Here is a 21,971-nt window from a genome sequence, read left to right on the forward strand (position 1 = left end):
CTGGTGTTACATATACTGATATACCTATGTGATTGAAAACAGGATGACAATATTGTACAGTGAAATATTACGGTTTGCTCATTTTCATTTTAATTTTCAGTGATAATAAAAAATTTTGAGTGAAAACACTTTTGATTGCAAATTATAAGAAAATTTCCAATGAAAATATTTTGTAAAACCTCCGTAAATCTAAAATCAATATTTACACATTTTCAAACTTTTCTTAATTGCTGGAAACATTTTCAATAGAAAATACGGTGGTCTTTTTTTTTGACATAATTTTTTTTTGACAAAAAATAAAACTTTTATTAATAGGAAAACTAAACAACACTTACAGATTACAGAGAAATACATAAGATTTAAATATGTTAGAACTTCCGTTTTATATTAGGGAGAGAAACTCTAATTTACCAAAGTTCAATCAATATCAATTTATTAATTCCTTATCAATACAATGATAATAATTTTCTATTTATAATCCTAATTAGTTAAATGATTCATATGGGCCTAATTAATAGGCCTATCCTTACAATATTCTCTCCGTCAAACTAACTTTGTGGCCTTGTCCACAAGGTTGGAAAAAACTAAAAAACACTATTTAAATTCCAAGTATAATTACTCTTAATTACAAATATTAAAAAAAATTAGAAAGTAAATAATTCTGAAAAGCAATTATTTCTATCCTATTACATATGCAGGGTTATGCTAAGGTGATGATGTCTATTTTTTTTTTCTCATATGATGAACTGAGTTGGTATAGCAAGGAGAATGGCATGTTTTATGTTCTTTTTCATAGGAGTCAGGTATGTCTTAGAAGAGTTAGAGTTAGGTTCGGTTTGCTTCCCCTGATTGTTTTGGCTGTTTTAGGATGAGAGGTGAGTGTTAGGCCTCTCGTTGTCTTTGTTTCTTTCTTTTCTGTTGTTTCGGATCTTTGACCCTCTCTATTCACCAAAAAAATAAAGGTTCGGTTTGCTCCATACTAAAATTTTCTGGTAACTTGTCATGTCATTAGTATTATTAGAATAATTAGCAAGATTTATGATTTTTTATTTTGTAAATATGGGCCTTGGGGTCCATTTTGTGTTTTTTACTTTTTTTTTCTTTAAATTTTTAAAGCCGTGTTGTTATGATTTTTTTTGTGTAATTGCTTTGGATTTTTCTCATTATTAATGGGATAGGTTTTTGTTTCCTTCAATATTGGATGGAAAGTAGTGTTTGTTATTTGGTAGTTAGTAATTCTGTACTACAAATTTACTACATTAATTATGTATTTATATTTGGCGGAAATAATACATTATTTGTCACTAGTGTTTGTTATATTTTTTTTAATATAGATTAGTATTGATCGAAAATAGATAGATAATGATAACTTTAAGTCATATTTTGTGTCATACAATCAATAACTGATTTGTCAAAAAAATATATTTTACTTTTATAGATAGATCATGTTATAATATATAATAGAAGAATAATTATTTAGCAACAAAAACTTTTTTAATAAGTAATATATGCTTTAGAAATAAGTATTATTATCATCATCATCATCATCATCATCATGGTAAAGTACTAAATTGGTCCCCTATGTTTGGGCATAACCCTATTTTAGTCTTTAAGATTTAAAGTGTCCTATTTGAATGCAAAAAAATTTCATTTAGCTTCAATGTAATTCCACAGTGAGGTCAAAGTTAAATAATTAATGGAATCTCTTACATGACAGAAGGTCGATAATCTGGAGAATAAGTACAAGCTTCAGAGGCACAAAATCAATCGTGAATGTATCAATACATTTATTTATCATTCTCCTTAGTTTTATAGAAAATATTTCATTTAAATTGTAAGAAAAATAATAAATAAATGTATTAATACATATACGGTTCATTTTGTGCCTCTGGAGTTTGTATTTGTTCTCCAGATTATCGATTTTGTTCTTGCTGCTGTCATGTAGGACATTCAGTTAATTATTTAACTTTGACATCTCGGTGGGACTATATTAAAACTAAATGAAACTTTTTTAGATTTAAATAGGATACTTTAAACGTTAAGGATCAAAACAGAATTACACCCAAACGTAAGAGACCAATTTAGTACTTTACCTTTATTATTATTTAGACAAGTTTAGACAAACATTGAAAACCCAACAAAAAGGGGCTTGGTGGCCTATAATTAAGGAGTGTAGTATGAAAATAATCGTCCTAATTATAATATTGATGTTAATTACTTGATAATGGATCAAGATACTTTAAAATAAAAAAATTAGTAAAGTGATAAAATAAGGAATTAATTACTAAGTCAGTGAAACACACATTTCATGAAAATTATAAAATTAATGGTGATTAACCCTTAACTTTAGTATTTTATCAATTTTCTCACAATCCAAATTCTTTGATAACTACTAGGAAAACATAGGGTGACTTCCCTAGTCCTCTAAAACTAGTCATCTGAAGTCTGAACCCAAACCTACTGTTCAAGAATAAAGATAACGTGTCGAGACCACTACTATACCAAGTCAGTTGATCACCTGAGAAAAAAACAGCCATCATCACTATAGCAATCACCTTACATATAAACATAAAAGTCTTTCTAGAGTCCCAAAGTCTAATTGGAATAAACAGAAATATTGTTTGAACTCTTAGGATAAATTTGAAAGAATATATTGCTGCAAGCTTATCGAAAAGTTGGGCTTGTTTAACAAAGTAGTAATCCCAACCCAATTTTTCTTTGCTCTTCCTCTACCCTCCCACATGTCGCCATCGTTGTAATCGTAGGCATCCCTTTCTTGGTCATGCAACCATGACCACTTACGCCGTTCGTCGCCGCGATGCCATTGCTTTCTTGGTTGCATGACGGTTGTGGTATTTGAACGATGTTTGCGATTGCTACAACCTCAATGCCCTTCACACTCGTGCCGCCACCCTCCATGATTCTTGTTGAAACTTGTTCGAAGCTGCAGTTCTTCAAACAAGAAAGAGCAGAGAAAGATTGCAGAAATGAACTAAAGAGATGAATCAGAAACTGAATTTTTTATTGAGTGAAAAAATATTTCACTTGATTATAATAATGGACACGCTATATATAGTTACAATATGCTAGCTAAGTGTGGAATCTCTATAGCTAATATTTCTAACTAATTGAGCTTTCTAACTAATTAAGTTGGACTAACCAATAGCAATTAGGCAGCTGTCCACAAGATATCAGCAACTTCTAACAATTTTCGATAATTCTAATAAGAAATATTTTATATAGCAACATCCCCTTAAACTAGGAGTGTATATGTTGTACATGCCTAGATTCCCATATAATGTTTCAAATGGTCCTGCAGATAGAGCTTTAGCCAAGACATCTATTGTTTGCTTTCTTGATGGCATCGGCATTAACTTTAAGGTTTCATCTTGCACTTTCTCCCTAACCTTGTGACAATATATTTTTATATGTTTCTTTTTTTCATAAAATACTGGATTAGAAGCTATATGTCTTGCTGATTGATTATCATAAAACAATGTCAAAGGCTATACTAGCTTAATTCTGAAACTGTCTAGTATATAAGTGAGCAAATTCCTTCACAAGTGGCCAAGGCCATGGCTCAATATTCTGTCTCTAATGATGATTGAGCCACAGTTTCCTGTATTTTGCTTTTCCATGAAACTATAAGGAGCAGCCAACAAAGAAGAAATACCCTGACACTGACCTTCGAGTATTTAGGCAGGTCTTACCCAAGTCTTTGATTTTGAACAAATTATCCAGCTTCTTCATGATATTCTGAATTTCATTTATGTTGTCCCATGCGATTACTAGATCATCTACATAGATCAATATGAATGTAAAAGTTGTTGAAGTTGACTTAGTGTACAAGGAATGGTCTGCCTTTGATTGAGCGTAACCCAAATACAGCAAGGCTGAGCAGAGCTTTATATTTCATTAGTAACTTGCCTGTTTGAGGCCATATAAAAAGCGTTGGAGCTTGCAAATTGGCCTTGGTGGAGCACTCAGAACTTGAGGCACTTTCATATAGACTTTTCAAGTATGTCACCATGCAAAAAAGTTGGTGGAGGAATTAGTTTTTGCTTGTAACAATGGCTAAGAGAAATCGAAAGGTTATCATTTTAATGACTGGACTGAAAGTGTCAAAGTAATCATAACCTTGAGTTTGTGTAAATTCCTTCGCAACAAGTCTTCCTTTGTGCCTGTCGATGCTCCCATCAGATTTATAATTTGTTTTAAAAATCCATTTGCACCCAATTGCCTTTTTTCCTTTTGGGAGAGCGGTGATCGTCCAAGTGTTGTTGTCCTCTAATAATTGTAGCTCAGATTTGATGGCTTGTCTCCAGCAATCATGAATGATTGCTTGTTCATAGGATGTTGGTTCGGGGTTTGTTGAAATGGTGATAGATAAAGACTTGTGTGACTGAGAAAGAGAGTCATAGCATAAATGATTTGACATGGGATACCTCTGAGGAGTAAATGGTTGGTCATGACTTGGAGAGATGGTTGTATTACATTGATAACCATCTAGGTAGCTTGGTCTATGTCTTTCCCTTGTAGACCTTTGTAAAATAGCATTATCAGAAATAATGGGTTGTGTATAAGGTGTGAGACCATTGTCTTGAGTAGTGTTCGTGGAATTTTTACCTGTTATATCATCATGGTTTTGAAAATAATCGGATGCATCATGCCATGTGTGTGTGGAAGTAGTGCTAGATGTTATGTTAGGAATGATATAGTTATCAAAAAAATGATGGAAGTTAAGATAAGAAAAAATATTCTCATAAAAAATCACATTTCTACTTATAAAAAACTATTTGTTGTGAATAGCGCTGACAAAGTATATCCTATCCGCGGGTATTCAATCCGGACCAATCCGTTCGGGTAGGGTTGGCTACCCGACCCGCTGCAGGTAGGGTAGGGTACAGATTCAGAGTATACCATATTCTATCATACCCGCACCCTTAATATATTATATAATATATATGTAAAAGTTATATATGTAGTGAAGAAAGTGAGTGTTGAACTTACAATCTTTCTCTTATAAAATTTGAAATAACCACTAAGCTAGTTGATAGTCATATTATTTGTAATTTTATGTTAGATTTCTTTAAGATTTTGTTGTTTTTAATTTTAATTCGAACTTAGCTTTTTATTTTCTATTTTATTAATATGTATGAAATTTAGAATGGTTGAATTTTATATTTACTTAAAATTTTTTTATTTTTCTGCGGGTAGGGTTTAGAATAATTTTAGGGTGAGGGTAGGGTTAGAGTTGAGAAATTCTCAACCCGCGGGTAGGGTATGGTAGAATTTTAAAAAAATTTTCAACTTGCAGGTAGGATTAGGGTAGATTCCAAATCCTACCCTACTCTACCCATTGCCAGCCCTAGTTGTGAACATCTACGAGTAAATAGCCTTTAGTGCCAGATTGTATCCCTAAAAAAAACATTTTCTTGCTCTTTTATCAAATTTTTCTCTGTGAACAATCAAGATTGATACAAAAGCTAATCATCCAAATATTTTAAGGTGTTGAATATTTGGTATTTTGCTAAAAAGAAGCTTATATGGGTAGGAGTTCTTACCAGCATAGCTATGCATCTATTAAGAATGTGAACAACATGAGCAGTGGCATGATTTCAAAATCTTTTTGGTAAATTAACCTTAAATAAGAGTAATCTAGCTATGTTTAATATTTCTTAATGTTTTCTCTCCTCTATCCCATTTTGTTGAGGTGTTTCAACATATGAGGTTTGGTAGAGGATACCTTTTGATTCATAGAATTTTAACATTTTAAATTCAACACCATTATCAATTTGAATGCATTTAACATTTATTTGATGTTAAAGCTTAACAAATTGCATAAAATAATGAACAAGAAAGAGAGTTTCACTTTTATTTTTCATAAAAAAAATCTATGTGAATCTGCTTTTGTCCTCAACAATAGTAAAAAAAAAAATACTTGTGTTCAGCAAAGAATGGGATGGAAACAGATCTCCAAATATCCATGTGGACTAACTCAAACAAATTTTTTGACTTTGTTTAGCTTAAGCTAAAAGATAAATATTTTTGTTTAACATAATGACAAGGTTCACAGGAAATATTATTCAAAGAAAAAATAATAAAAGGGTAATATTTTTACATTTCTAACAACCTATTATTGAAAATGTGGCCTAATCTACAATACCAAATGTGATGATTAATGGAATTGTTAGTAGTGATAGTAGTGTTTGCTGGTATAGTGCTGTTTGAGCTTACTACTTGTGTAGGTTTTGGTTTGCAGTAGTTGTAGGATGCCTCTCTATCAAGTATGTATAGTCCACCTCTCTGGTCAGTATGCATAATCATCTTCATGGAATGGTTGTCCTAGACCTCACAATATCCATTTTTGAACAAAAATTCATAAGATAAAATATTAGTTGCTTTGGACATAGAGACGAGATTGAATGTAAAAGATGGTACATAGAGAACATTAGTTAAAATAAAGGTTTGTGATAGCACAACAGTCCCATAAATATTTGTAATTATTTCGGTGCCATTAGAACATTTTATCAAAATAGGGTCAATTATATTGTAAATTTGAAAAAAAATTAAAAGAAAAAGTGACATGTGCAGTAGCACCAGTGTCCATTATCTAATTATTAGACTGTAAAATGTGTGAAATGCATAAAGAATATGATAAACACTTGATGATAGAGGTATAACAGTATCAATTGCTTGAGATTGGAGGGTAGAATGAGGATGATCACTTCTTTGTTATTGAAAGAGTGCAATCAGTACTTTTTTTTAATCTTTAGAGAACAAATCATCAAAGCTTTATTTCTCTTTATTTTGGGCTGAGTTTCTTTTAAGATTGTTGCTTGGATCAACAGCATTCTTAGCAACAATAAGATTGTTGATACTGGCAATTTCAAATCTTCTTTGTAAATGAGGAAAAAACTATGTTTGTGGTAGCAAGCTTCAACTCTGTGGCTAGACTTGCCACAATGAGAACAATCCTCATTGATCCTCTACTTGCTCCGGTTCTCCCTCTGCTTGGTCGATTATTGACATTTCTTCCTCCTCACATAAATGGAGTAAAGTTTGGAGTGAATTCTTTAGAATTGTTACTGCCAGCATTAATGTTTACAACATTCACAATAATCTTTTCTTTAGCATGATTAGGTCCTATGAGTTGTCTTTCTTGTTATAAAAGCATAGAGTATATGGAATTAACTTTTGACAATGGTGACATGAAGATAATCCGTAACTTGACTTTACTATATTGATCATTTAATCCTCTCAAGATTCGGATAGCATATTCTTGATCATAGTATTCTTGCACAATTTTTAATCTACATGAGCATTGTGACCCGCAATTGCAGTTTGGAAGTGGTCTGAACTCATCAAGTTCTTCCTAAATTTCCTTCAATTTGGTGAAATATTCTGTGATAGAGAGTTCTCCTTTCTTCATTGCAAACATTTCTTCTTAGAGTTCTGCTACATGAAATAAATCTCCCTCATAGAACCTATGTTTAAGATCGTTCCAAAGGTCTGAAGCTATGTTGCAGGAGAGGACGCTCAGCAAGATTTCCTTGCTTAAAGAGGAATGTAACCATGACAACACAAAAGTATTACATCTGTCCCATAATTGAAAATTTGGATAGGATCTTTCTGGTTTTGGAAGAAATATGTGAATAAATCCCAATTTGTTCTTGGATTTTATGGATAATGAGGCTGATCTTGCCCAAGAATGGTAATTGCGTGTCGTTAAAGGAGTTGAGTGAGGATTAAACCTGGAGTTTTATTCGAATGAAGGTAATATGGGTTTGTTGGATCTTGAATTGGAGTGATGTTGGTTCTTCCTACTTGCGATTGTAGGGATGCAAGTTGATTCATCAATCTTGCCAAGATTTGCAAATTTTCTGTAGAGAAATTTTGGTTTTGTGAGTTCTGATTCTGTGAACTTATTGAGCTTTCCACTCCTTTTCCAGGTTCTGTCATGGTTGATCCAGAAGGAAGAGACAAAATCGTTGATTCTCTATGTGTTCATCAATCTACAACACCTCCATGCTCATCGCACCATGTTGAAACTTGTTCGGAGCTGCAATTCTTCAAACAAGAAAGAGCAAAGAAAGATTTCATAGATGAATTAAAGGGATGAATGAGAAACTGGATTTATTATTGAGTGAAAAAATTTCTCACTTGATTATAACTGACACACTATATATAGTTACAATATGCTAGCTAAGTGTGGAATCTCCGTAGCTAATATTTCTAAATAATTAAGCTTTCTAACTAATTAAGTTGGACAAGGCAATAGCAATTAGGCAGTTGTCTACAAAATATCAGCAACTTCCAACAACTCTGGATAATTCTAATCAAGGATATTTTAGACAACAACAATTCTACTTCTTCAAAGCTCCCTCTTGTGAAACAAGGTTAGCACTGCCACCATAGCTAGTTGCCTTGCCACAAGCATGAGGCCGTTTATTTCTGCCATCATTCACGACGTTGATGTCTCGCCAAGTGTTGTTACCGCTCTTGCTTCCATCTTGCTGTTGCCTTCGAAGTCAGAATAGAAGATCGGAGATGGTGTTGGTTTGCTCTCAATCTCCTTCTACCTTCGCGTCTTTTCGCCATGCGCCATTGCACCTGCTTCTTCTTCATTCCTGCAACCATATCCTTTTTCTCAAGCTCGTGTTGCTATTTTATCACTGTGAGTTGCTATAGCAAATGGATCTGCAATTAGATTAGCTGCATCTTCCTTTATTTCTTCATCATCTAGCTCAAATGTGCTTTGATATTTTATTTCATTTTGTTGTTGTTGGTGGTTGTAATTTTGGATCAAGAAATTCTTATAGATCTATTGATGTGGATTTTACAAAACCATAGACGATCGGCAAGTACACCAAGTCGTACCAAGTAATATCACAGGAGTGGGTTATTGTTTCCACGAGGATTAACAGATTAAACAAGCAATAGTCAATTGATTAACCTAGTCAGACAAGCACAACTTAGGGTTTCAATAGCAAATAGCATGAAAACAGAGAATTAAATAAGAGCAAACTAAAACTGGTTGAGAAAGTAATATGATTAAGAGAGTTAAGGTTTCAGAGATGTTGAGACTTCCTGAAAAACACTTTTTACTTTCTACCTTGATCATGCAAAGATGTATTTATGGTAAATCATTAGTAATCGAACCCCAATCCTTTAGTAATTCAATTTTTCTTTAACCTAATTAATCGCTAATCCTTTAGTCAATTATTTAAGAAAAGAGGTGAAGCACTCTCACTGATTTTAGAACTACACAATTCACAAGAATTATTCCTAGTTGATTCGATGTCACATATCAAGTCTAGTTTCAAACTTAAGAATTGTGAGAAGAAGTTTTCAAACTTAATTCAATTAATTAACTTCTTCAAGAAATTAAAAGAATTCAAGTCACAGAAGAATTGTTTCCCAACACATTCAAATCCTTTGGATGAAGAACGAAAACTTTTTTTAAGAAAATATCAATGCATTAATCAAAGGTAGAAAAGATAGAATATTAGTCCATAGGAATCAACAGAGCCCCTAACTTTAACCAAGGAGATTAGTGGCTCATGCTTCAAGAGAAAACCTAAAAACTTTGAATTGTAAAAGCTGCCGAAGAAGAGAGCACCTGTGTGACTTCTTTCCTTATATACTAACCCTAAACAAATTCAAAATTCAAAACTTAAAATAGAATCAACTTAAAACAAAATCAAATCTAACTCATTAATACTTTTCTTCCCAAGTCATACTTTAGATCTTTCTCCTCATGATCCTCAATTAATGCTAGAATTCAAGGGCTTATGTTGAGCCTTGAGTAATCACTTAAGAGTTGAAAAATTGGAGGACTTATTGGATGAATTAAAGCCCCTAGGAGGTGACCCATAATATCCCGTCACACGTGAGTCCCTTCACGTTGTAGGTGAAGCCAAATCTTGGTCCAATTTACTCTCTGTCTTGATCCTTACGTTAGACGTGAAGAGTTCCACGTTGAACGTGGCTTCACTTTGCTTTAATTCAGCCTCTGTTTGCTTCTCTTCACATCGCATGACTTTGTTCTCACGTTGCACGCTAATGTTATCATGCGTACGCATGATGTCCATTTTCGCACTGGTTGTGCGTACGCGCATAAGATGTATACGCACAACACCCCCCCACGACCAACGGCTATATCTTCACGTCCTACGAATGCACTTCACACTTGAAGTTTTGCTCTCTATTTGCTCCCCAACCTTGCCATGGTAGGGATCCCAAATCCCACAGCTATTGTTGTCATGCGTACACATGACAAATGCATACGCATAGTATCTCTTTTTCGTTAGTTGTGTGTGCACGCATGAGATGCGTACACACAACTCCCTCTCTGCCGTTGGACGTGAAGTGTATCCAGAGGCTTCAATTTGTTGCTCTTGATTTGCTACTTATGTTCTAAGCTTCCTCTTTTCCTAACAATTCCCTATAAAAATGATAAAATCAAAGAAATCAAAGCATAGCCTTGAAAATCATATAATTATCAAGCAAAGGTCATCAATTTTCTATAAGAAATGCCAATGAAAAGTATTTAAGATGCTCATGCATTACAACACCAAACTTAATACTTTGCTTGTCCTCAAGCAAAAGAGAGAAAAAGAAAAGTAAAGAATTGTATTAGATGAAGGAGGGTTGAATCATTCTTGAAGTTCATGTCCTTCTTAGGAGTGAGGTTTAGCAAACCATGTGATTATCTTTAATTTCTCTTCTTTCTTGATGAATCTTGCATTCTTGGGAGTGAAGGATCCCCGGGAGTTAAGGCCAGATGATATTATGAGACCCTTCTTTTAAGCTTTGATTGATCCTTGAATTCTTTATTTATAACAGAGAGCTTTTCGGGATGACAACTCTAAATGCTCCATTTTTAAGGCAACTCTTGATTGTGGGCGTTCGATTGATAATCCCGTAAGTGATGCGTGAGCATCTTATCTATCTTTTCCATGTGAATTTGCACTTGAATTACTAAGTTTAATAAAAATTTAAATAACTTTTGGCCACTATGGATGCTACTTTAATTTGTGCACAATTCTATTTATTGCAGGTAGCATTCAGAGGGATTTGACGGAGTTCTGTAGCAGAAAAAGAAGAAAGCGAATGATGCTGTCAATCCTGACCTTCTTGAACTCAAACGGGAATAACTCGAGCTACAGAGGTCCAATTGACGTGATTCTAGCAGAATTGGAAAGCTAACTTCCAGGGCTTTCCAACGATATATAATAGTGCATATTTCATCTCTAGCAACCTCTACATCCTCCACGTTGAACTTGGTTCCTGCCAAGTTCAGCATGGATTTGAGAACTCCCAAGGAAGCACACGCTGCCTTCTCCACGCCGAACCTGGGAAAAGCCAAGTTCAGCGTGGATTCAAAGGAACACGCTAAAGACACCACTGCCTCCTCGACGCTGAACTTGAAAATTTCCAAGTTCAGCGTGGATCCTGATAATACCAGTGGTCCCCAATCTTATTCCAAAGGCTGCACGCATAGTTTAATTAATTTTGATTAAATTTGTATTTTATTTTAAAATAGGAAAATATATTATTTTAGTTTTAGAACATATATTTTTAAATTAATTAGGATTAGATATAAAAGGAAAAAGAAACTTCTCTTCTCGGGGAGGATTCCACCTCAGTCAAATTTACAGTTTACCAGAATCCTAGTTTTCACTCTTTTCCATGAGCAACTAAACCTCCATTGTTAAGGTTAGGAGCTCTGTCTATTTTTATTATTTTTGTATTTTAATTCATGTTTTGATTCATTTAATTCAAGAACTATTTTCTTTCTTTATTTTATGAAATTAGGTGGAACGGAAGTATGACCCTCTTTCTAGTTGAGTTCTTGTATAACTTGGAAAAGCTCTTTACTTGAACAACAGCTTGAAAACATATTCTTCTAAATTTCTAATTATCTGGATTTAACAGGATACGTAACATATAACCCTCTTATATTTGGATAATTAGGATTTTTGTGGCATAATAACCAGAATTAAACTTCACCCTCTAATTAGAATAAATTGAACAAGGAATTGGCGGTTGATGAGAGTTAGAGGAGACTAAAAAGGTCTAAGGAATTAGGGTTTAGTCACATATGGTTTGCCATAAATTAAATCTTGCATGATTAAAATAGTTATTAAGAAAAGTCAATCCGGAAAATAGATAACTCTGAAACCTTAACTGTTTCTCCATATATTATTCCCAACTTATTTATTGTCTGTCTTCTGATATTCTGAATTTACTGTTTAATGCTCTTTGAACTCTCAAACACTATTTTCTATTTGTCTAACTAAGTAAATCACTTAACCATTGTTGCTTAGTCCATCAATCCTCGTGGGATCGACCCTCATTCACTTGAGGTACTACTTAGTACAACCTGATGCACTTGCCGATTAATTTGTGCTTATAAATTCCGCACCAAATTTTTGATGCCGTTGCCAGAAATTGACTGTGATTGACAACCACTCGTTGTTTGATTGCTTAAATTAGATAATTTTTTTAATTAATTTTTTTAGTATTATTATCTTTTATTTTCTATTTTTTTATTTTATTTTCTTTTTTAGTTTCGTCCACATCCACCTCCTGTCTTCGTTTGTTTTATTTTACTTCCCTTTTAATTTTTTTTAATTAATTCGTGAACGTCATTAGCTTACCTTATTCATCTTATTTTCATTTACTTCCGTTGCTCTTTTTTTGTGTTATTTCATATTACTTCATTTTTTCCCTTGCATAAATTTTATTTTCCTATTTATTAGTTTATTTAATTCTTGATTTTAATTTTCGAATTTTTTTGTTCAATTATTTCTTTTCAATTTCTGAAATTAAATTTGGTGTTTTCTAGTTATTTTAATTTTAATTTTTCTTATTTATTTATCTCCATAATTTCAAAAAAATTTTGTCCTAAATTTACTAGTAATTTTTTAATTTTATTTATTTATTTTAAATAGTAATTTTATTTTATTTCTTTACACAAGTTACCTCATTGGGAATTCTCTGCACTCTGACGTAGAGAATTTCATCTTTTCTTGTTTTCTGTCTGTTTATGAGCAGGAACAGGAACAAGGAACCTCTTTTAGACTTTGATCCTGAACCTGAAAAGACTTTCAGGCGGCATTTGCAACAAGCAAGACTTTACAAGGCTGCAGAATCCACTATGGATTATAATAATGCTGTTGATGCCAACATGGCAAATCCGAATGGGAATGAGAGTGCTTGGCTCTTACTCTGCTCCTACTGCAGATCTTTATGGAAAAAGCATTGTGGTGTCTCCTATAGCTGCGAACAACTTTGAGTTGAAGCCACAATTGGTCACCCTGGTGCAACAAAACTGCCAGTATCATGGTCTTCCCCAAGAAGACCCAAATCAATTTATTTCTAATTTTCTGCAGATTTGTGATACTGTGAAGACAAATGGAGTGAACCATGAGGTGTACAAACTCATGCTCTTACCGTTTGCTCTGAGGGATAGAGCAAAGCTATAGCTAGATTCCCAACCCAATGAGAGTTTGGATACTTGGGACAAGATTGTTACTGAGTTTCTTACTAAATTTTTCCCACCAAAGAAGCTGACTAAGCTTAGGGTGGAGGTTCAGACTTTCAGGTAGAAGGATGGTGAAACTCTTTATGAAGCTTGGGAGAGATACAAGCTACTGACTAGGTAATGCCCTCCGGACATGTTCTCCAAATGGACCCAACTATATATCTTTTATGAAGGCTTGGGTGAAATGTCCAAGATGTGCTTAGATAATTCTGCAGGTGGTTCATTGCATAAGAAGAAGACACCGGAGGAGACTATTGAGCTGATTGAATTGGTTGCTAGTAACCAATATTTATACTCATCTAACAGGAATCCTGTGAACTCTGAGGCTCCTCAGAAGAAGGGTGTTATGGAAGTAGAAGCTCTTAATGCTATTTTTGCTCAGAACAAGCTTATGTCTCAGCAAATAAATTTACTTACTCAGTAGATAGGTGGCATGCAAATCTCAACGATCAACACCCAAAATCCACCTCAAGAGGACTCCTATGACATGACAGGTAATTTTGTGCAAATGATAATTATGATTATGCTCAATCCTCTTCTGAACAGGTCAATTACATGGGGAGTGGTCCTAGAAATCCCAATAATGATCCATATTCTAAGACATACAATCAGGGGTGGAGAAATCACCCAAATTTTGGATGGAGGGACCAACCTCAGAGACCTCCGAATTTCAACAATAATTCTCAGGGCGGCTTCCAACAGAACAGTCACAATAACCACCAGTTTCAATCATCTCAGCAAGCAACTTCTCAGCCCCAGCAGAACAATGATTTGGAATCAATACTGGCAAGTTTTAGATAGAAAACCAGAGCATCAATCAAGAATTTGGAGATTCAGATGGGTCAATTAGCCACAAAAGTTAATGAAATTGATCAGAGGACCACTAATAGCCTTCCTGGTAACACAATTCCAAATCCAAGAGAGGAATGCAAGGCTATCACCTTGATAAGTGGACAAGTGGCAAGTACGGAAGCACAAGTTAATGAGGAGCCAGTTGAAAAGGAAGCTCCAGGAGAGAAGAAGGAAGAAGTAGAGCACGTCCCTCCAAAGCGTGCAGACAACCTATTCCCAGACTCTCTTGACACTTATCCTACACTGCCAAAGGCTCCTGAGTACAAGCCTAAAATGCCATATCCTTAGAGACTTCAAAAGGAGACCAAGGACAGGCAGTTTTCAAAGTTCTTGGAAGTCTTCAGAAAGTTGCAAATCAATATTCCTTTTGCTGAGGTTTTGGAGCAAATGCCTCTCTATGTCAAGTTCATGAAGGAGTTGTTGTCAAAGAAGAAGCCTTTAAAGGGAGATGAGACAGTGGTCCTGATTAAAGAATGCAGTGCCATCATTCAGAATAACTTGCCAAGGAAAATGCCAGATCCAGGGAGCTTCCAAATTCCATGCACCATTGGGAGCACAATCTTTGAGAAAGCATTATGTGATCTGGGAGCAAGCATCAATTTAATGCCCTTGTCTGTGATGAAGAAGTTGCAACTCCAAGAGGCACAACCCACAAGGATAGTATTACAGATGGCAGACAAATCTATGAAGCCTGCATACGAATTAGTGGAGAATATCTTGGTCAAAGTGGGTAAGTTCTTCCTCCCAGCAGATTTTGTGATTCTTGACACGGGGGAGGATGAGAATGCCTCTATAATTCTAGGAAGACCATTCCTAGCCACTGGGAGAGCTCTAATTGATGTAGAAGTGGGTGAATTAGTGCTTAGAGTACATGATGAGTAACTAGTCTTTCACGTCTTCAAAGATATACATTTAGCAGGTGAAGAAGAGAGGTGCATGCAGACTGAGCTTATTAATCCAAACCTTCAAGAACCCCCTGATGATGCACAGCAGAAATTATAGCTCAAACCTCCTTTAGTGACAACCAATAAAATTTCTCCTGACATCAAACCTAAGTTTGGTGTCGGGAATGCATCATCCACCAAGGAGAAGGCCCCCAAAAAGAAGAAAGTACCCAGGGGATGGAGAAACAAAAAGATCCTCACTGAAGGTTTCTCCCCAGGAATGAAGGTGGTGTTGACTAGCAATCCAGTGTGGATTTATACAGTAAATAGAATCCTCTCTCTGGAGCATATTGAGCTAATTTATGCAGACAAAGGAAAGAATTTCAAAGTAAAGGGTGAAGAGCTGAGCCCCTATGATCCTCCTCCTTAAAGGAGCTGACCGTCAAGATAGTGATGGTAAAGAAGCGCTTGTCGGGAGGCAACCTGATAATTTTATATCCTTAGTTAATTTTCCGTTACGTTGATTTTATTATTTATTTGATTTTTATTGAGTTTTACTGTTTTTCCTTTGTTTTACATATGCTTGATCATGCAGAATTTTTTAGAACAGGAATCAGACACTTAGAAAAATTTTTGAACACTCTGGAGAAGGTTGAGTCTGCCAGTTCCACGCTGAACTTGGAATTTTCCAAGTTCAGCGTGGCAGGTGCGTGTAATTTGGAAGGGAGTCTTTGCCAAGTCCACGCTGAACTTGGAAAATTCCAAGTTCAGCGTGGCATACGACGTAATTGGCGTGTTTTTGGTTTAAGACCCACGCTGAACTTGGGAATCCCAAGTTCAGCATGGAGAACGACGTACTCAGTGTGAACAAGAGCCAGACTCCACGCTGAACTTAGAATTTCCCAAGTTCAGCGTGGATGCATGCATACAAAGGGAATTGCATTCGGGAACATTGGCACTGAACTTGGTGTTTACCATATTCAGCGTGAAGGCTGCTCAACCCTCCCTGATCCCCTCTCTTTCTCGTGACCCTCCCTGATTCCCTCTCCCTTTTCCCTATCTATTCGATGCCCTCCACCACGCCCTCTCCAATTCTCGTGACCACCCCACCTACCCCCTCATTAATTCTCTATTCAAACCAACACCTCTTCCCCAAACCCCCTCCTATATAAACACTACCCCTTTTCATTCTATATAAACCCCAACTCCTTCCTAACACACCCACCAACGCCACTACACTCCTGCCCTTCCATTCCCCACCGCGGCCTTCTACATTGTCCCATTCAACAAACAAAGCCAACCACCCTCACGCATATCACCCTCTTTCCAACCGAGCCTTCACGTCCCCTGTTCGTGCTTGTTTCCCCATCTTCCTCTAATTTTCTTTTGTTCAGTAAATTTATAAAAAAAATAAATAAAATAAAAAATAAAAAAACAACCGGAAAAAAATCTAGAAAAAAACATCTATATATTTTAATTATTTTAACCTCTCTTGTCCTTTTATCATTTTATTCTTCTTTTGCAATAATATTTGTTTTCACTCCTCCGTATGTCTTTTTATGTCCCTCCCTGTTTTCAGTGATTCTTTGCTTGAGGACAAGCAAACTTTTAAGTTTGGTGTTGTCGCTTCGCTTATGGCTTTTCTATTTATTTTTATGGCACCAAAGGGAGGCGAATCATCTTCACGGAGGAGCACAGCCTGAAGAATGAAACGACCACTAGGATAACTGGGGTGGTTGAATTCCTTTCATTCTATATTCCTTTCCGTTCTTACTATGTTATGTTCCTGTTTTTTGTTTATTTTGTTATTGCATGATCAATTACTATTTCAATTCTTAGGGTCTAGTTTTATTTATTGTTCATCTTGTTATTTGAGTTTTATGCAACAAAAAAAAAAGGTGCCTCATGTATTGCTCACTGAGCTTGAAAAAAAAAAGGTGATGTAATGCATGAAAAAGAGTGAGTTTATATCTAAAATTAGTCATATTTACTTAATTGTGGTGGTGTTATTTGTAACTCTGAATGAATGACATAAACATAGCATATCTGAAGTTGAATTAAAGGATGTTGATGTATGAGGAACAGGGATTTAGAGAATTATTATGACTTCTCTTAAATAAACAAAAATTTAATCCTTGAAGCAAAAGAGACAACAAAATAAGCATAAAAGCAAGGTCCAAGGCTCTGAGCATCAATGACTAGGGAGTCTGAAATAATCAAAAGCTCAAAGAGTTGTTTTTCTAGTTATATGCTTGTGGTATTGTTGTTTCAAGTAACCTTTGAGACAGAATATTTAGAGTCGTGACCAAATGCATTCAGCAGAGTACGCCAAAGGCTTTGAGCACCACTATCTGGGAGTAACTGAAAAAAAAATCAGAATTTAGAAAGAGTTCCCCAGTCAAGTGCTTGTGGTGTTTCTGTGTCAAGTAAAGCTTGAGACAAAACATTTAAAGTCACGGCTAGGCTCAAGGTGCAAAGCACCAAAGAAAAGAGAATTAAAGTAAATTTTGCTGTGTTCAAGGATTAAACTGGAGTATAAAGATCAGAGAATTCATAATATGATCTGGATTCTAATTCCGAATGACACTGACATCCCTCTGATTCAAAGGAGAGTGAGATGCCAAAACTGTTTAGAGTTACAATGAATAAACCCCATTTTAAGAATATACTTGAACATGACTAAACTCTCACTTCTCATGCAAATTCACATCTTAATCTTGCACTTATTTTGGTTGCTTTAGGACAAGCAACAATTCAAGTTTGGTGTTGTGATGCGTGAGTATCTTATCTATCTTTTCCTTGTGAATTTGCACTTGAATTGCTAAGTTTAATCAAAATTTAAATATCTTTTGGCCACTATAGATGCTACTTTAAGTTGTGCACAATTCTATTTATTTCAGGTAGCATTCGGAGGGATTTGACGGAGTTCTGTAGCAAAAAAGAAAGAAAGCGAATGATGTTGTCAATCCTGACCTCCTTGCACTCAAACGAAAATAACTTGAGCTACAGAGGTCCAATTGACGTGATTCTAATGGCATTGGAAAGGTAACTTCTAGGGCTTTCGAACAATATATAATAGTACACATTTCGCCTCCATCAACCTCTGCATTATCCACATTGAACTTGGTTCCTGCCAAGTTCAGCGTGGATTTGAGAACTCCCAGGGAAGCACATGCTGCCTTCTCCACGCTGAACCTGGGAAAAGCCAAGTTCAGCGTGGATTCAAAGAAACACGCTAAAGATGCCACTACCTCCTCCACGCTGAACTTGGAAATTTCCAAGTTTAGCGTGGATGCTGATAATACCAGTGGTCCCCAATCTTATTCCAAAGGATGCACGCATAGTTTAATTAATTTTGATTAAATTTGTATTTTATTTTAAAATAAGAAAAGATATTATTTTAGTTTTAGAAAATAGATTTTTAAATTAATTAGGATTATATATAAAAGGAAAAAGAAACTTCTCTTCTCGGAGAGGATTCTACCTCAGTCCAATTTATAATTTACCAGAATCCTAGTTTTCACTCTTTTCCATGAGCAACTAAACCTCCACTGTTAAGGTTAGGAGCTCTGTCTATTGTATGGATTGATTCTATTATTTTTGTATTTTAATTCATGTTTTGATTCATTTAATTCAAGAACTATTTTCGTTCTTTATTTTATGAAATTGGGTGGAACGGAAGTATGACCCTCTTTCTAGTTGAGTTCTTGTATAACTTGAAAAAGCTCTTTACTTGAACAACAGCTTGAAAACATATTCTCCTAAATTTCTAATTATCTGGATTTAATGGGATACGTGACATATAATCCTCTTATATTTGGATAATTAAGATTTTTGTGGCATAATAACCAAAATTAAACTTCACCCTCTAATTGGAATAAATTGACCAAAGAATTGGCGGTTGATGAGAGTTAGAGGAGACTAAAAAGGTCTAAAGAATTAGGGTTTAGTCACATATGGTTTGCCATGAATTAAATCTTGCATGATTAAAATAGTTATTAAGAAAAGTCAATCCGGAAAATAGATAACTCTGAAACCTTAACTGTTTCTCTATATATTATTCCCAACTTATTTATTGTCTGTCTTCTGATATTCTGAATTTACTGTTTAATGCTCTTTGAACTCTCAAACACTATTTTTTGTTTGTCTAACTAAGTAAATCACTTAACCATTGTTACTTAGTCCATCAATCCTCGTGGGATCGATCCTTATTCACTTGAGGTACTACTTGGTACGACATGGTGCACTAGCCGGTTAGTTTGTGGTTATAAATTTTGCACCAGTAAGGCACCCCTTGAATCTAATTACCTGAGCCACTCTTTGATACGTTTGTACCACAAACGATAGTTAAAGATTTTAAATTCTCAGCCATCGATGTCCAAAGCCTCTTTGGACTTCTAAATATTTTGTCTCAAAGAAACTCTTGATGGTGAATTTTCGATCGATAATCCCGGACCAGATGGCCCAAGTTACCGGGTGCTGAGGCACCCATAAGATCTAGTCACTCGAGCCCTATCCTTGGACAATCAACACCACAGACACATAACTAGGCTCTTTAATGATTGATGCTCAGAGCTTTGCAACCTTTAATCTTTATCTTGATTTCTTTTCTTTATTCTGTTTCTTTGCTATTTCTTTTCCTCCTTCTCTTTTTTTTTTCTTTTTTAATTCAAGAATCTTTTTGTTTATTTAGAGGTCTCATAATAATTTTCTAGGCCTCATGCTCATAAGAAATCATTCTTCTCTTTCGTACAGGATCATCAACATTTTAGCTTAATCCTTGACAATCATAAGTAGTATACCACCACTTTTCATAAGATAACTTTATTTATTAGATTTAACTCTCCTTCATCTGAACAACTCTTTTTTATGTGATTAGAGTGCTTAGGAGGACCTTACAAGTAGTAAGTTCAGCAGACAAGACATGAAATGAGAAAACATAAAAACAGTGCAAAAGCAAAAGAAAAATCAAACAGAATAGAAAGGAATAAACAAAATAAAAGGTAAAAAAAAGTGTAAAAGAACTTGACTACCTCATTCATTGTTGTTGCCTCCATATTCTCTTAGGCTATGCAGAGCATAGCTTCCAACACCAAACTTAGAGTGGTTTCTTGTCCTCGAGCGACAAAGGAAAAATAATAATGATGGAAATAGGAATAATCATGATTATCTAGTGAAAGCAATCAAGTAATGCAGATGCTTATTCAAATAAAACAAACAAAATTAAAGATAAAAACATAAAATAACTAGGTTACTAATGTGTTTGCATGGAGGCAGACCTTGCATGGGTGAAGTGTGGCAACACCAAAGTGAGAACACCAAACTTAGTATGACACAATCAATGTGAAACTGTGCCAAGTACCTAGTGAAGTGCAAGTATCCTGTTGGTGTAGTAACACCAAACTTAATCTATGAAACACATACACAACTTTAAACAAAGCAAAAAAAAGGATAACAAGAAAATACCGAACGTTGGGTTGTCTCCCAACAAGCACTTCTTTAACGTCACTAGGTTGACGATTGTTTCTTGCTAAGGTGGAGGTTGATCATAGTGCTCCAATGCCTCCCTTCTCACTATGAATGTCCTCCCATTGTCTTCATCTATGAGTTCAATGTGTTTAATGAGAGGATCTTATTTACTGTATAAGATCTATACCATTTGTTAGATTTATCTGGCCATATCCATGGTGGGAAGAAAATTATATCACTTGTTGTCCAGGTGAGAAGTCACTTGTGTGAGAATTTTCTTCTTTCTCCATTTCCTAGGCTTCTTCAGAATCTTCTTTTCCCGTTTAGGTGATTGTGCACACTCAACACCAAACTTATACTTGATGTCAGGAGAGTCTTGTTAGTTTTCACAAAGAGGGATTTGGGTTGCAACCTCTTGTTAGTCTCATCAGGAGGTTTTTAGAGGCTTGGATCAATTAATTCAATCTTCATGCAATTCTCCTCCTCACTTGAATGATGCATGATTTTAAAAACATGAAAAACCAAGTGCTCATCATGCTCCCTCAACATTAATTCACCATTTTCATATCTATTAGAGCTCTCTCAGTGGCTAGAAAATATCTCCCTAAAATGATGGAGGTATTCTCATCTTCTTTCATGTCAAGGATAACAAACTCCATTGGGAGGAAAAACTTTTTCAATTTGATCAAGACATTTTCAACCACTCCATGTACATGCTTGATTGATTTGTCTGCTATTTGTAGAGCTATTTTTGTTGGTTTCATCTCTTTAATTTGAAGCTTTTCCATGACAGAGAAATGCATCAAATTAATACTTGCCCCTAAATCACCCAATACTCTTTCAAAAGTTGTATTTTCAATGGTGCAGGGGATTTAGAAACTTCCAGAATCTTTCTTCTTACTTGGCAACTTTCTTTGAATAATTGCACTACACTCTCTAGTCATTGCCACTGTTTGGCCTCCTTTTAAGGATCTTTTCTCGGACAACAATTTCTTCATGAATTTAACATACAGGGTATTTGTTCAAGTGCTTCAATAAATGAAATGTTGATGTACAGTGACTTGAATATCTCCAAAAATTTGGAGTATTACTTTTTCTCATTCTTCCCCATGAGCCTTTGAGGATATGAGATTCTTGGCTTGTATTTTGGTACCTTAATCTTCTCAATTAGTGGTTCTTTTGAAGCTTGAGGTGATGGTGCAGGGGAATTGGCA

General features: G+C 35.0%; 1 long non-coding RNA gene across 1 annotated transcript in view; it reads left to right on the forward strand.

Moving 5' to 3' along the window:
* The window catches only part of LOC110267020, a 20,394-nt gene continuing 2,227 nt past the window's right edge, over positions 3,805–21,971 (forward strand). The window contains exons 1-2 of the long non-coding RNA XR_002354305.1: positions 3,805–3,817; positions 21,016–21,021. This is a non-coding gene — a long non-coding RNA (uncharacterized LOC110267020). The remainder of the gene's footprint in view (positions 3,818–21,015; positions 21,022–21,971) is intronic.

The sequence above is a fragment of the Arachis ipaensis genome, chromosome B09 (genome assembly GCF_000816755.2).
Source record: "Arachis ipaensis cultivar K30076 chromosome B09, Araip1.1, whole genome shotgun sequence".
Lineage (NCBI taxonomy): Eukaryota > Viridiplantae > Streptophyta > Magnoliopsida > Fabales > Fabaceae > Arachis > Arachis ipaensis.